The sequence below is a fragment of the Chelonia mydas genome, chromosome 20 (assembly GCF_015237465.2).
Source record: "Chelonia mydas isolate rCheMyd1 chromosome 20, rCheMyd1.pri.v2, whole genome shotgun sequence".
Classification (NCBI taxonomy): domain Eukaryota; kingdom Metazoa; phylum Chordata; order Testudines; family Cheloniidae; genus Chelonia; species Chelonia mydas.
The window spans coordinates 1,968,305-1,980,695 of record NC_051260.2 but is presented as its reverse complement, the minus strand read 5'-3'; the positions used below and the strand labels follow the sequence as shown (position 1 = coordinate 1,980,695).

The window sequence follows — 12,391 nt, the reverse complement described above, 5'->3', positions numbered from 1 at the left end:
TTTATCCAAGCCGAACTGGCGCAGCAGACAGAGTGGGGAGCAGCAAACACACGTCTGGGCCTCCGAATCCCAGGAACTCGGCAATTCTGCAGCACTTAGCCGCAAGCAGAGCAGAACAATGAGCCCGGGGGAAAAGCAGGCCCCTCCCCGTGCCATGGAGGCTTTGCGTCCCCAGGACTGTGTGGGAGCTTCTGCCCCGCCAGCTTGAGCAGTGTCGAGGCTGGGTCTGCGCCCCCCAAGCTAGGGACATGCTGCCCTCTGCGGCAGGAGGAATTGAGGGCCTGATGCGGTGCTGCATGAGGTGTAAAACCCAGGTCCTGCCCCTGATTGCGCGCCGCTCAGGGGGACGGCCAGGTTCTCCCAAGGAGACCAGCTCTGTGCCTCCCTGCAAGAGCCCTGTGCAAAGAATCCCATCTGCTCGCTGGCTCTGTTTGTTCTCTCCTTGGCAGCCCTCAGCTGGGGCACTCAGGACATTCTTGGGGGTTAGGAGGGCACCAAAAAACTCCCGAGCCCCAGGCCTGGCTCTGCTCCAGGGTCACATGCAGGCCCAGGACTGCCAAGCCATTTCGAACAGAACCTCGTCTTTCCCCTTGGAGCTGGGAAATATAATGATGACTGTGCTCATCCAGAGCCCAGAGAAAAGGGCGATGGTGGGGGGACCGGGAGCCCGGACTCCTGGGTTCTACTCCTAGTTCTGATGCTGACTTGTCATGTGACCTTAGGGCAAGTCATGCCTCGTCTCTGTGCCCCTTCTGTGACATGGGGCTGTGAGGTGACTTCTGCTGAGCAGCGCCCTGCTTTGTTGGCTCAGAGGGGGGAAGAGAGCTGCAGAGGGCAGCATGGCCCTAGCTGAATCGCCAGCACCAGCCTCCTGTGGGCGCTGTCAGAGGGGGGCTGGGAACCCCTTGCCGTGGGTGCTGTGAGGGGGGAGCCGGGATTCCCCTGCCGTGGGCACTGTCAGAGGGGGGCCGGGAGCCCTGTGCTGTGGGTGCTGTCAGAGCTGGGCCGGGAGCCCCCTGCCTTGGGCACTGTCAGAGGGGTCCGGGATTCCCCTGCCGTGGACGCTGTCAGAGTGGGGCCAGGTGCCGTGGGCGCTGTCAGAGGGGGGTTGGGAGCCCCCTGCCGTGGGCACTGTCAGAGGGGGGCCAGGTGCCGTGGGTGCTGTCAGAGGGGGGTTGGGAGCCCCCTGCCATGGGGGCTGTCAGAGGGGGGCCAGGTGCCGTGGGTGCTGTCAGAGGGGGGTTGGGAGCCCCCTGCCGTGGATGCTGTCAGAGCGAGGCCAGGTGCCGTGGGCGCTGTCAGAGGGGGGTTGGGAGCCCCCTGCCGTGGGCGCTGTCAGAGCGAGGCCAGGTGCCGTGGGCACTGTCAGAGGGGGGCCAGGTGCCGTGGGCGCTGTCAGAGGGGGGTTGGGAGCCCCCTGCCGTGGACGCTGTCAGAGCGGGGCCAGGTGCTGTGGGCGCTGTCAGAGGGGGGTTGGGAGCCCCCTGCCGTGGGCGCTGTCAGAGCGGGGCCAGGTGCCGTGGGCGCTGTCAGAGGGGGGTTGGGAGCCCCCTGCCGTGGACGCTGTCAGAGTGGGGCCAGGTGCCATGGGCGCTGTCAGAGGGGGGTTGGGAGCCCCCTGCCGTGGGTGCTGTCAGAGCGAGGCCAGGTGCCGTGGGCACTGTCAGAGGGGGGCCAGGTGCCGTGGGCGCTGTCAGAGGGGGGTTGGGAGCCCCCTGCCGTGGACGCTGTCAGAGCGAGGCCAGGTGCCGTGGGCGCTGTCAGAGGGGGGTTGGGAGCCCCCTGCCGTGGACGCTGTCAGAGCGGGGCCAGGTGCTGTGGGCGCTGTCAGAGGGGGGTTGGGAGCCCCCTGCCGTGGGCGCTGTCAGAGCGGGGCCAGGTGCCGTGGGCGCTGTCAGAGGGGGGTTGGGAGCCCCCTGCCGTGGGGGCTGTCAGAGCGAGGCCAGGTGCCGTGGGCACTGTCAGAGGGGGGCCAGGTGCCGTGGGCGCTGTCAGAGGGGGGTTGGGAGCCCCCTGCCGTGGTCTCCGTCAGAGCGGGGCCAGGTGCCGTGGGCGCTGTCAGAGGGGGGTTGGGAGCCCCCTGCCGTGGACGCTGTCAGAGCGGGGCCAGGTGCCGTGGGCGCTGTCAGAGGGGGGTTGGGAGCCCCCTGCCGTGGGCGCTGTCAGAGCGGGGCCAGGTGCCGTGGGCGCTGTCAGAGGGGGATTGGGAGCCCCCTGCCGTGGGCGCTGTCAGAGTGGGGCCAGGTGCCGTGGGCGCTGTCAGAGGGGGGTTGGGAGCCCCCTGCCGTGGGCGCTGTCAGAGTGGGGCCAGGTGCCGTGGGCGCTGTCAGAGGGGGGTTGGGAGCCCCCTGCCGTGGGCGCTGTCAGAGCGGGGCCAGGTGCCGTGGGCGCTGTCAGAGGGGGGTTGGGAGCCCCCTGCCGTGGACGCTGTCAGAGTGGGGCCAGGTGCCATGGGCGCTGTCAGAGGGGGGTTGGGAGCCCCCTGCCGTGGGTGCTGTCAGAGCGAGGCCAGGTGCCGTGGGCACTGTCAGAGGGGGGCCAGGTGCCGTGGGCGCTGTCAGAGGGGGGTTGGGAGCCCCCTGCCGTGGACGCTGTCAGAGCGAGGCCAGGTGCCGTGGGCGCTGTCAGAGGGGGGTTGGGAGCCCCCTGCCGTGGACGCTGTCAGAGCGGGGCCAGGTGCTGTGGGCGCTGTCAGAGGGGGGTTGGGAGCCCCCTGCCGTGGGCGCTGTCAGAGCGGGGCCAGGTGCCGTGGGCGCTGTCAGAGGGGGGTTGGGAGCCCCCTGCCGTGGGCGCTGTCAGAGCGAGGCCAGGTGCCGTGGGCACTGTCAGAGGGGGGCCAGGTGCCGTGGGCGCTGTCAGAGGGGGGTTGGGAGCCCCCTGCCGTGGACACCGTCAGAGCGGGGCCAGGTGCCGTGGGCGCTGTCAGAGGGGGGTTGGGAGCCCCCTGCCGTGGACGCTGTCAGAGCAGGGCCAGGTGCCGTGGGCGCTGTCAGAGGGGGGTTGGGAGCCCCCTGCCGTGGGCGCTGTCAGAGCGGGGCCAGGTGCCGTGGGCGCTGTCAGAGGGGGATTGGGAGCCCCCTGCCGTGGGCGCTGTCAGAGTGGGGCCAGGTGCCGTGGGCGCTGTCAGAGGGGGGTTGGGAGCCCCCTGCCGTGGGCGCTGTCAGAGTGGGGCCAGGTGCCGTGGGCGCTGTCAGAGGGGGGTTGGGAGCCCCCTGCCGTGGGCGCTGTCAGAGCGAGGCCAGGTGCCGTGGGCGCTGTCAGAGGGGGGTTGAGAGCTGGCTGCTGGGCAGGAATAGGGGGAGCTGGATGGGGGATGGGAATGGGGGAGCTAGGTAGGATGGGGTGATGCCCCCCAACTTTTTCTCCTGGCACACATGCAACACCCTCTGCACACCCATCCCCCGAAAGCGCTGCTGGCTCTGACCCTCCCTTTTGGGGAAACATCTGGGTTGAATTTAGCGGGAATTTCTCCCCCGTCCTCGCCCGGTGCCCCCCCCGCGCACGCACCGGTCAGGTTTAATAGCACCCAGCTGCAGCGCTGGGCCATTTGCTGTGAACCGAGGCCTCCACTAACAGATAGGGGTCATGACACCAACCGGGGGCCAGGAATGTCACCCGCACCGCCCCCCGCGCCCACAAGGGGCTCCCATAAACCAAAGTGACAGGGGCCGGGGGGCCTTGCGGTGCTTTGCTAACAAACCCCTCCCAGCAATTTGCTGAGCACAAGCCCCCTATTAAACCCACTCTCCTGGGAGCAGCCCATAAAAGTACTTTCCTCTCTCTGCCCCCTTCCCCTTCCCCTCCCTGTCAGCTCTTAAAGCCACAGCACGGCTCTCTGCCTTCCAGTCCCCTGGCCTTGCTGGGGGCAGAGCCATGGCCAGTTACGCTCTGCAGCGCCTCCCTCTGGCTGATCTGAGGAAGAGTGTGGAGAGGCCACGATGGGGCTGGCACCATGCGGGGGCTGGAGGGTGGGAGGGAGACAAAGGGGATCCTCAGGGCACTGCAGCAGATGGCGGGGGGGGGTCTTCCACTTGCCCCCCCGACCCAAGAAGGGCCCTGCTGGGTGTTGGGCTCAGGCAGGGGTGCCAGGTGTGTGGCCCCATGCCAGGTCCAGGTGCAGGTCTCTGAGCCTGAGGGGCAGCACAGTAGGAGGGGAAAGGCAGGACGGACGGGCACTGTGCTCATCCCTGGCCCGGGCAGGGGCTGAGCCCAGCCTCTGCAGCCCACGGAGCCCTAGGACTCTGCAGCGCCCCCCGGGGCCTGGCGAGCGGTGGCTGCAGCGACCATTGTGGGACACCGGTACCCAGAGCTGTGCCAGGCCCCACCAACCCACAGCTCTCAGGGGCCCTCAGCCACTGGGCAGCCCCCAAGCCCCGCACCAGGGACCAACACAGAGCAAAGGTGGGGGTGCGGGTGGGCAGAGAGGTGACAATCTGGGAGAGGAGGGAGCCAGGCCAAGCATGGCAGATGTAGGCAAGTTTAGCTCTGCCAGTGCCCCTCACTCCCGACCCGCAGCCCCCTGCGCTCCCAGCCCTGGGCTCCCCCCTTCCCCAGCTCTGCCAGTGCCCCTCAATCCCAACCCGCAGCCCCCTGCTAGCCCAGCCCTGGGCTCCCCCCTTCCCCAGCTCTGCCAGTGCCCCTCACTCCCGACCCGCAGCCCCCTGCGCTCCCAGCCCTGGGCTCCCCCCTTCCCCAGCTCTGCCGGTGCCCCTCAATCCCAACCCGCAGCCCCCTGCTAGCCCAGCCCTGGGCTCCCCCCTTCCCCAGCTCTGCCAGTGCCCCTCACTCCCAACTCGCAGCCCCCTGCGCTCCCAGCCCTGGGCTCCCCCCACCCAGCTCTGCCGGTGCCCCTCACTCCCAACCCGCAGCCCTTGGTGAGACCATGAAGCTCGTGTCACTTGTGGCCTGAGGCAGACGGGTCCTGGCCTCCAGAGGCAGGTTTGTGCCTGAGCTGCCTCCCCACTAACCCTTTTCAGGACTCCTGCATCATCAGCCCCTGGGGTGTGGGGCAGGGATCTCCCTCCAGGGCCACTCCCACCCCTGCTCCCCACCATGCTGCCCACCATGTGCAGCGGCTGCCGAGGAAGGCACCGTGCCCCCTAAGGCTGCTCTTGGCACGCTGGCCGCCCTCGGTGCCAAGATGCTATTCCTGTCACCCTGGCAACCGGGGGCAGAAAGCTTCCCGGGACACCGGCTGCAGCTGAGGACGGGTGGAGTGTGCGCGGGAGAGGGGCTATTTGTTCCCAGCTCCGACTCCTCCAGGCCGGGGCTGGCATGGGGCTCTGTGCTTCGCTCAAGGCTCACCTGTGGCTCGAGGCTGAACTGGGCCTGGGCACTGCAGCTTCATGGCCCAGTGGCACCAGGTGGCTCAGGAGCCTTTGGCTGACGCTGCCTGCCCCCCAGCCTGCCTATTTGGGGGATCCCAGCCCTCAGCTCTGATCCGAGCCCACTAGCCCTGGCTCCCAGATGAGGAGCCAAGGCTCCCCCTTCAAGGCCCGGCGCTGCCCTGCTTGGCTCCAGCCCAGCAGCCTGTAAGGCTCAATCCTCTGGGTGCCAACCCCCCCAGCAGAGGGATCGCGTGGGCCTGCTCGCAGGGCACTGAGCCCTTGGCCACTGGCCCGGGTCGCTAGGGCCGGCAGCTGGTACTGAAGCTTCAGGCAGCCTATGTGAACTGGAGTGGGAGGGGCCCCGTCCTGGCCTGGAGGTGCCAAACCCCAGCAGGCCAGAACTCCCTCACCCCAAGAGGCGCGTCCCTGCGGGGGGGCTTGGCAGGGCTGGGGAGCTGCTGATACAATTGACGCCCTTCATCTTTCTGGTCTAGCAGCAGCCACAGGCACTGTGTAAGCACCAGTCCCAGAGACTCACGCTCCATCCATCCATCCTGCTCTTCCAGGAGATTCTGCCTCCCTCTCTTCCATTGCTAGGATCCCCCAGCTCTGCCGGTGCCCCTCACTCCCGACCTGCGGCTCCTGCTGTCCCAGCCCTGGGCTCCCCCCAGCTCTGCCGGTGCCCCTCACTCCCGACCTGCGGCCCCTGCTGTCCCAGCCCTGGGCTCCCCCCAGCTCTGCCGGTGCCCCTCACTCCCGACCTGCGGCCCCTGCTGTCCCAGCCCTGGGCTCCCCCCAGCTCTGCCGGTGCCCCTCACTCCCGACCTGTGGCCCCTGCTGTCCCAGCCCTGGGCTCCCCCCAGCTCTGCCGGTGCCCCTCACTCCCGACCTGCGGCTTCTTCTGTCCCAGCCCTGGGCTCCCCCCAGCTCTGCCGGTGCCCCTCACTCCCGACCTGCGGCTTCTTCTGTCCCAGCCCTGGGCTCCCCCCAGCTCTGCTGGTGCCCCTCACTCCCGACCTGCAGCCTCTGCTGTCCCAGCCCTGGGCTCCCCCCTTCCCCAGCTCTGCCGGTGCCCCTCACTCCCGACCTGCCTGCCTTCAGCTTTTTTAATTTGCTCTGGGCTCCATGGCACCCTAATGGTGGGATTTGAGAGTGAGATTTGTTGGGTTTCACACTGTGCCCCCCCTTAATCTCCCTTCATTAACTTCCCCTCCCCCCACCCCAAAGGTCAGCAGGGTCACGGGTAGCCAATAAATGGTTTTAGGACCCAATTAACCTTCCCTAGTTTCTTGTGCAGTTAAAAAAAAGGGGGGGGGACTGTGCTGAGGGGCGGGGTGGGGAGGGTGAGGAGAACCTGAGAGGTTTATGGGCCCTACAGCCTATAAAACCTTCCTTTCCTTCTGTTCAGGAACCATAAAAACCCACCCGCAATTGCCAAGCGAAATTCATAATAATAATGCTGGAAGACAGCGCATGGGGGGGTTGGTGCTTGAGTTGGGGGGGGGTCACCTGCCCTACGATCCCACAAGCCAGTCCTTCTCCTCCTGTGACAGCCCCTCCTAATGGGGCTTGCGGCCCCACTGAAACGGGTGAGGGGTTTGAGGGTGGACGGCGGTTAGGTTCTCTCCCCCCTCAGCAGTCAGGTGGGGTGGGACGGGGGCTCTGGTATTTATTTGGGGGGGGGCAAGTGAAGGAACTGGGGGACGGGTGGGGAGCAGCAAACGTTCACACGGGTGAGGAGCAAAGCCCCCGGCGTGTTCTCAATTTTATGGGTAATAAAATTTCAAAGCCGCTCCAGTCTATGAATGCTCAAGAAGGAAATTTGTCCATGAGCTGCTGGAGGGAACCATTCTTCACCCCCCCCTTCCGCTCGGCCTTTGCACACCCCTCCAGCCTGGCCAGACGCCCCGGCCCACCCTCACTGCCAGCCGACACTCCGGCACCAAAGCCAACCCTGAGGCTGGGTAACTGGCACTTCACCATGCGCTGCACTGGCCCATGGGCTCATCCCAGGGCCAGGGCTGCAGGGGGCACCTGTGTATTGCATCCTGGGCATGCTGGGCTCAGGATGGAACAAGTCAAGGGCCCCAGACTCTGGATCAGCCCCGGGAGAAGGCACCAGAGTCCAGTAGGACCCCTCTGGGAGAGCATAAAGACAGGCAGTGTTTCCTAGTGAGTTAGAGCAGGGGGGGTGGGAGCCAGGACTCCTGGGTTCTATCCCCAGCTCTGGGAGGGGAGGGGAGTCTAGTGGGTTAGAGCAGGGGGCCTGGGAGCCAGGACTCCTGGGCTCTCTCCCTGGCTCTGGGAAGGCAGTGGTGTCTAGAGGTTAGAGCCCCACCAGTGACCACCTCCCTGCAGTTTGCAGAATCCAGGGAGCACTGGGAATAGGAGACTCACTATTAGTTAATTAGCCCAGCTGGGGCCAAGGTCAGTATAACGCCTCGACTGTAAGCTTCTTTGGGCAGCGGCTGTCTGGGCCACGCCCAGTGCAGTGGGACCTGGGCCACGGATGGGTTACCGGATACTGCAGGGATGCAAATAATGGCAAGAACTGTCGCCTTTTCCATTGCTGGGGAAACTGAGGCATGGATTGGGATGTGATTTGCCCAAGTTCCCACAGTGAGTCAGCAGCAAAGCAGAGCCCGGGTATCCTGGCTCCCACCTCCACCTCTCTCTAACCACTAGGGAATGAGGTGTGAGCATCACTCGAGGACCCGGAGGCATGACTGAAAAGTCCCTGCTGTGCTTTCTCCTCTTGCTGCCCCCAAGGGGCGCTGCTCCAGCCCCAGGATCCGGCCCAGTCCGGACAGGCAGGCTATACGTTTCCACCATTCCCCTGCACGCATCTTGCTGGAGAGGTGGGAGACTCATGGTTGGTTTCTTTGCTTCTGGTTTGCCTGGGTTGACCTCACCCCCACCCCAGGGCTGGATCCGAGCTGGAGAGGTTCCTACCGAGAATGCTGCCCCCACCCAGAGCTCCAGTTCTCTCTGCAGCGTGACCAAGGCTTGTCAGGGAGGGACGGGACTGATTGTCTCTGCTCTGTGGCACTTGCTCCCTCAGCTGATTCCAAGCACCTCAACAACCCGCTCCCAAGGAGCCGGACTTGCAAAGGGGTTCGGGACCCCACCCAGCCCAGCAGAACGGAGACCCCTCCACACATGGCCCCCAGGAAAGGTCAGGCCCAGGGGCTGAGAGTTCCAGGCACAGTGAGTCCCAGAACTGCCGGTAAGTGTCCCAGCTGATCACATCCAGCGAGGTACAAAAGGCCGCCCAGGTACCCAAGGGCATCACCACGCAGAGCCAGGGGCACGAGGACTGGCTGCCAGGGCCTGTCCCAGGCCAGGAGAAAGCAGGTATGTCTGGGAGCAACGCTGTGGCTGGGGGCGCTCGAAGGGAGCAAAGCCCTGATTAGAATGGGAATAAGGTGCGGTGTGTTTGTCTGAGAGGGAGAGGAGGGGGCTGTCTGGGGATGAAAGGAGAGAGGAAGTTGTGGTAGCTGCATGTATATCTGGGGGGATGGATGGATGGATGGACAGATGGAGGGGCTGTCTGGAGATAGCTAGCTGTGACAATTAGACAATTAATTGAGAGATGGCCCTCGTATTATATAACTAAGCCAGGACACGGCAGCGATCCGGAAAGCCGCAGCTGCAGCATCCGTTCAGTTTGGCGGGTTTCAGAGTAACAGCCGTGTTAGTGAGTCGGTGTCTGTTGCACCTGCTGTCACGCGGAGTGGGATAAAGCGGAATGTGTTTGCCATCGGTTTAGTGTCAGGGAATTCAGGGCAGTTCTCTATGAGCTTCACCTGTTTGCCGTGACAATACACACTGCAGAGATAGTCCCAGGAGTGACACAATAACTATTCTGCCTGCAATGTAGCCCCTTTTGGGGTGGGACTCACTCCCAGTAACCCAGCACAACAGATCAGTGCAAGGGGTCATTGGGGGTCTGCAGGGTGCACACAAGAGCTGATGTTGGAAGTGTCCACCATCTTGTTATTGGGACAATCGACCTAGAACTAACAAAGGTGGGAAGCAGCGCAAGACAGAGGGTCTCTGTGATACTAGGAAGTTAGTAGATCTAGCAGCGAAGGCATTTTTCAATCTGCCACTTAGCCGTTGATTTGAAGAGTTAGAGACACTGATGGAGGGAGAACAATGGCCGTTTTTAAGCAGCCAGGGTTAAAGTGGAGGGGAGAGCTCGGAAACAAGAACGGCTCCATCCAGACACATGGAGGCTTGCTGGAGAGAGGGAAGAATGAAAGGAGATAATTCAACAAGAGCAGGACAGCAGTATAAGAGCTCTTCTGCAACAAGACCCTGCAGACAAAGAGAAGGAAGTGAAAAGCCAGGAGAGATACGAGAGAATGGATGGAAAATCAAGTGAGAGAAGCTGGGGAGGTGCATGAGAGAAGGGATTCTAAAACCTTTTTTCTAGTACCTAAACAGCTGGCATCACAAGTCTCGAACCTTTGTGGCATTGTGAAGGCTCGAGATGGTACAATTTTAACCCCAGAGGAAGCACAGAGATTTCGTTGGGTGAAACCTTTCCAGGCTGTGCTCGACCAGCCAGAACCGCTGTCAGACACCGAGAGATGTGAAGAACTAGCAGGCTTACCTATGTCACTAGAAGCAATCACCTTTGAGGAAGTAACTAAGGCCATAAACCAATTGAAGAGCGGGAAAGCACCAGGCGATGCTGAGATCGATGCTGGACGGTAAAGAGTTGCAGAGGAGGTGGCAGGGAATGCCACATGCAGGGAGTGCAGGACGGTTTGGGATAAGGAGCTCTGTCCCATGGATGGGAGAAGACGTGTCATCGGGGGACCAGCTTATTTGTGGCAGCTGGAGTGGGGGGGCCTCCTGTCTGTACCTGGAGAAGGTCATTTTGAATAGGATGAAAACTGCTCCTGGTGGAGAGCAGGCTGGATTTTGATCCGGAAAGTTGTGTTCAGAGCAGATTTTCACCTTGAGGAGATGCTGAGAGTGGCTTAGAGTCTCAGCAGAAGATGGGTTTAACTTCCATGATAAACCCCGATAAACCCTCTGGAAGATCCTGAGGGCTTGTCTACACATACAGCACTGTGGCAGCGCAGCGGTACACCTGGTGAAGACGTGGTCTGGGCTGCTAGGATAACTTCTCCTGTCAGCAGAGGTACCCCACCTCCCCGAGAGATAGTAGCTGTGCTGGGGGAAGCCCTCCTGCTGGCATAGTGCTGTCTGCCCCAGGACTGCGTCGCTCAGGGGTGTGGATTTTCAGGGGTGAGTGACTTACTTATACAGATGTAAGGCTGTAGTGTAGACCAAGCGGGAGACGCTCTGAAATCCCAGCAAAGATTGCTAATCTGCATCAGGACAGAGCGGAGACACAGAATGGTTAAAGATTGTTACCGCTGTGAGGCGAGGTGGCTTCTCTTCTGCACGGTCACAGACTGTGACGAGAAGAGTGACGGCTGCTGGCCAGGCCACTGGTATCATTTGGGCCGGAGATAAGCTGCGTGAGTCGGATTTTGCAGATGACATAGTCATCCTGGATACCAGCTTGGATGGAAGGAAAAGATTCTTTCTGAGCAAAAAAGCAGAAGCTGCCCCAGTGGGACTTCGTATCAGCATGTGGAAAACCAAGACCGTGTAGCCAGAGAACGCTGTCCATGCTGGCTGATGTGTGATTGATGGAGAAGAGTATGGAAGAGTTGATGACTTTGTCTATCTTGGAAGTACAATATCTGCTAACAGCAGCTCACTACAGCGAAGGCAAGAATCAGCAAAGCCTGTGGGTCATTCTCCCATTTGTCACACATCTGGAAGAGGAAGAAGATCCATCTACACACTAAAATGAGATCATACAATGCTCCTGCTCTCCCAGCACTACTGTACGCCTCCAAAAGGTGGCTGAGGGTCCAAGTACACAATAGGACGCTGGGTGCACTCCACCAGTGTTGTCTAAGAAGAATCTTGGGAATGAACTGGAGAGATTGTGTAGCCAACATAGAAGACCCGCGTCTCAGTACTCAGAGATGGTGACGGTGCTTTGGCCATGTCATCCGGCTACCCTGTGGCACAATCACAAGGTCCATCTTAGATTGGATCCCACCTGGAGGGAAGACAAGGTGCGGAGGACACAGAATGGCCTATTGCAGTAAGATTGGAAAGGAGACCGCCCTCATGGAGACAGCTCACAATGGAGTCAGACATCAGTCACAGAACCAGCCGGGGGAAACGGGTTGCCTCATGCACCTAGACACAGGAGGTGAAGTCTCAGTGGGTCTGAGTGAAGGAAACCCCAGAATATGCTCAGCTGGAGGGAGAATGTAATTTCCTGAGGTGGGATTTCGCCTTGGCACCCTCAATCTCGGAGGCAGCATGCCAGGGGAAGTTTAGAGACCACAGGTGGCCAGGAGCTTGGTGGTAAGTCTCATCTGGAAGAGAGTGGCCCGTATCCAAGCACCCCTTCCCACTATGCTGCATTATCCAGACCCCCACACAGACTGCACCGTGGGTGACTCCCACCCCCCGGTACTCACTGGGCTCTGGAGCAGCTGCAGCGTGAAGACGAGGGGGAATGGCCGACCAAGAGATTTGCAGCCACCGCATACCAGAGCTAACAAGTTTCAGAGTAACAGCCGTGTTAGTCTGTATTCGCAAAAAGAAAAGGAGGACTTGTGGCACCTTAGAGACTAACCAATGTATTTGAGCATGAGCTTTCGTGAGCTACAGCTCACTTCATCGGATGCATGCTGTGGAAATCGCACAAGACATTTTATACACAGACACCATGAAACAATGCCTCCTCCCACCCCACTCTCCTGCTGGTAATAGCTTATCTAAAGTGATCATCAAGTTGGGCCATTTCCAGCACAAATCCAGGTTTTCTCACCCTCCGCCCTCCCACAAACAAACTCACTCTCTTGCTGGTAATAGCCCATCCAAAGTGACCACTGTCTTCACAATGCATATGATAATCAATGTGGGCCATTTCCTGCAGAAATCCAGGTTCTCTCACCCCCCTCCAAAAACCACACACACAAACTCACTCTCCAGCAGGTAATAGCCTGCTGGTAACC

At 61.6% G+C, this 12,391-nt stretch overlaps 2 protein-coding genes across 3 annotated transcripts in view; one reads left to right on the top strand and one right to left on the bottom strand.

Annotated features, from left to right (window-relative positions):
- Positions 1 to 12,391, top strand: part of LOC102947691 (inositol polyphosphate 1-phosphatase) — a 43,971-nt gene that overhangs the window by 10,169 nt on the left and 21,411 nt on the right. The window contains exon 2 of one of the 2 annotated variants that reach the window (XM_037883966.2): positions 8,389 to 8,553. The exons of the other annotated variant lie outside the window; for it this stretch is intronic. The gene's annotated coding sequence lies outside the window, so the exon portion shown is untranslated. The remainder of the gene's footprint in view (positions 1 to 8,388; positions 8,554 to 12,391) is intronic. 2 annotated transcript variants of the gene reach the window in all.
- GDF11 (growth differentiation factor 11) overlaps positions 1 to 12,391 on the bottom strand; it is a 34,687-nt gene that overhangs the window by 18,705 nt on the left and 3,591 nt on the right. The window lies entirely within an intron of this gene.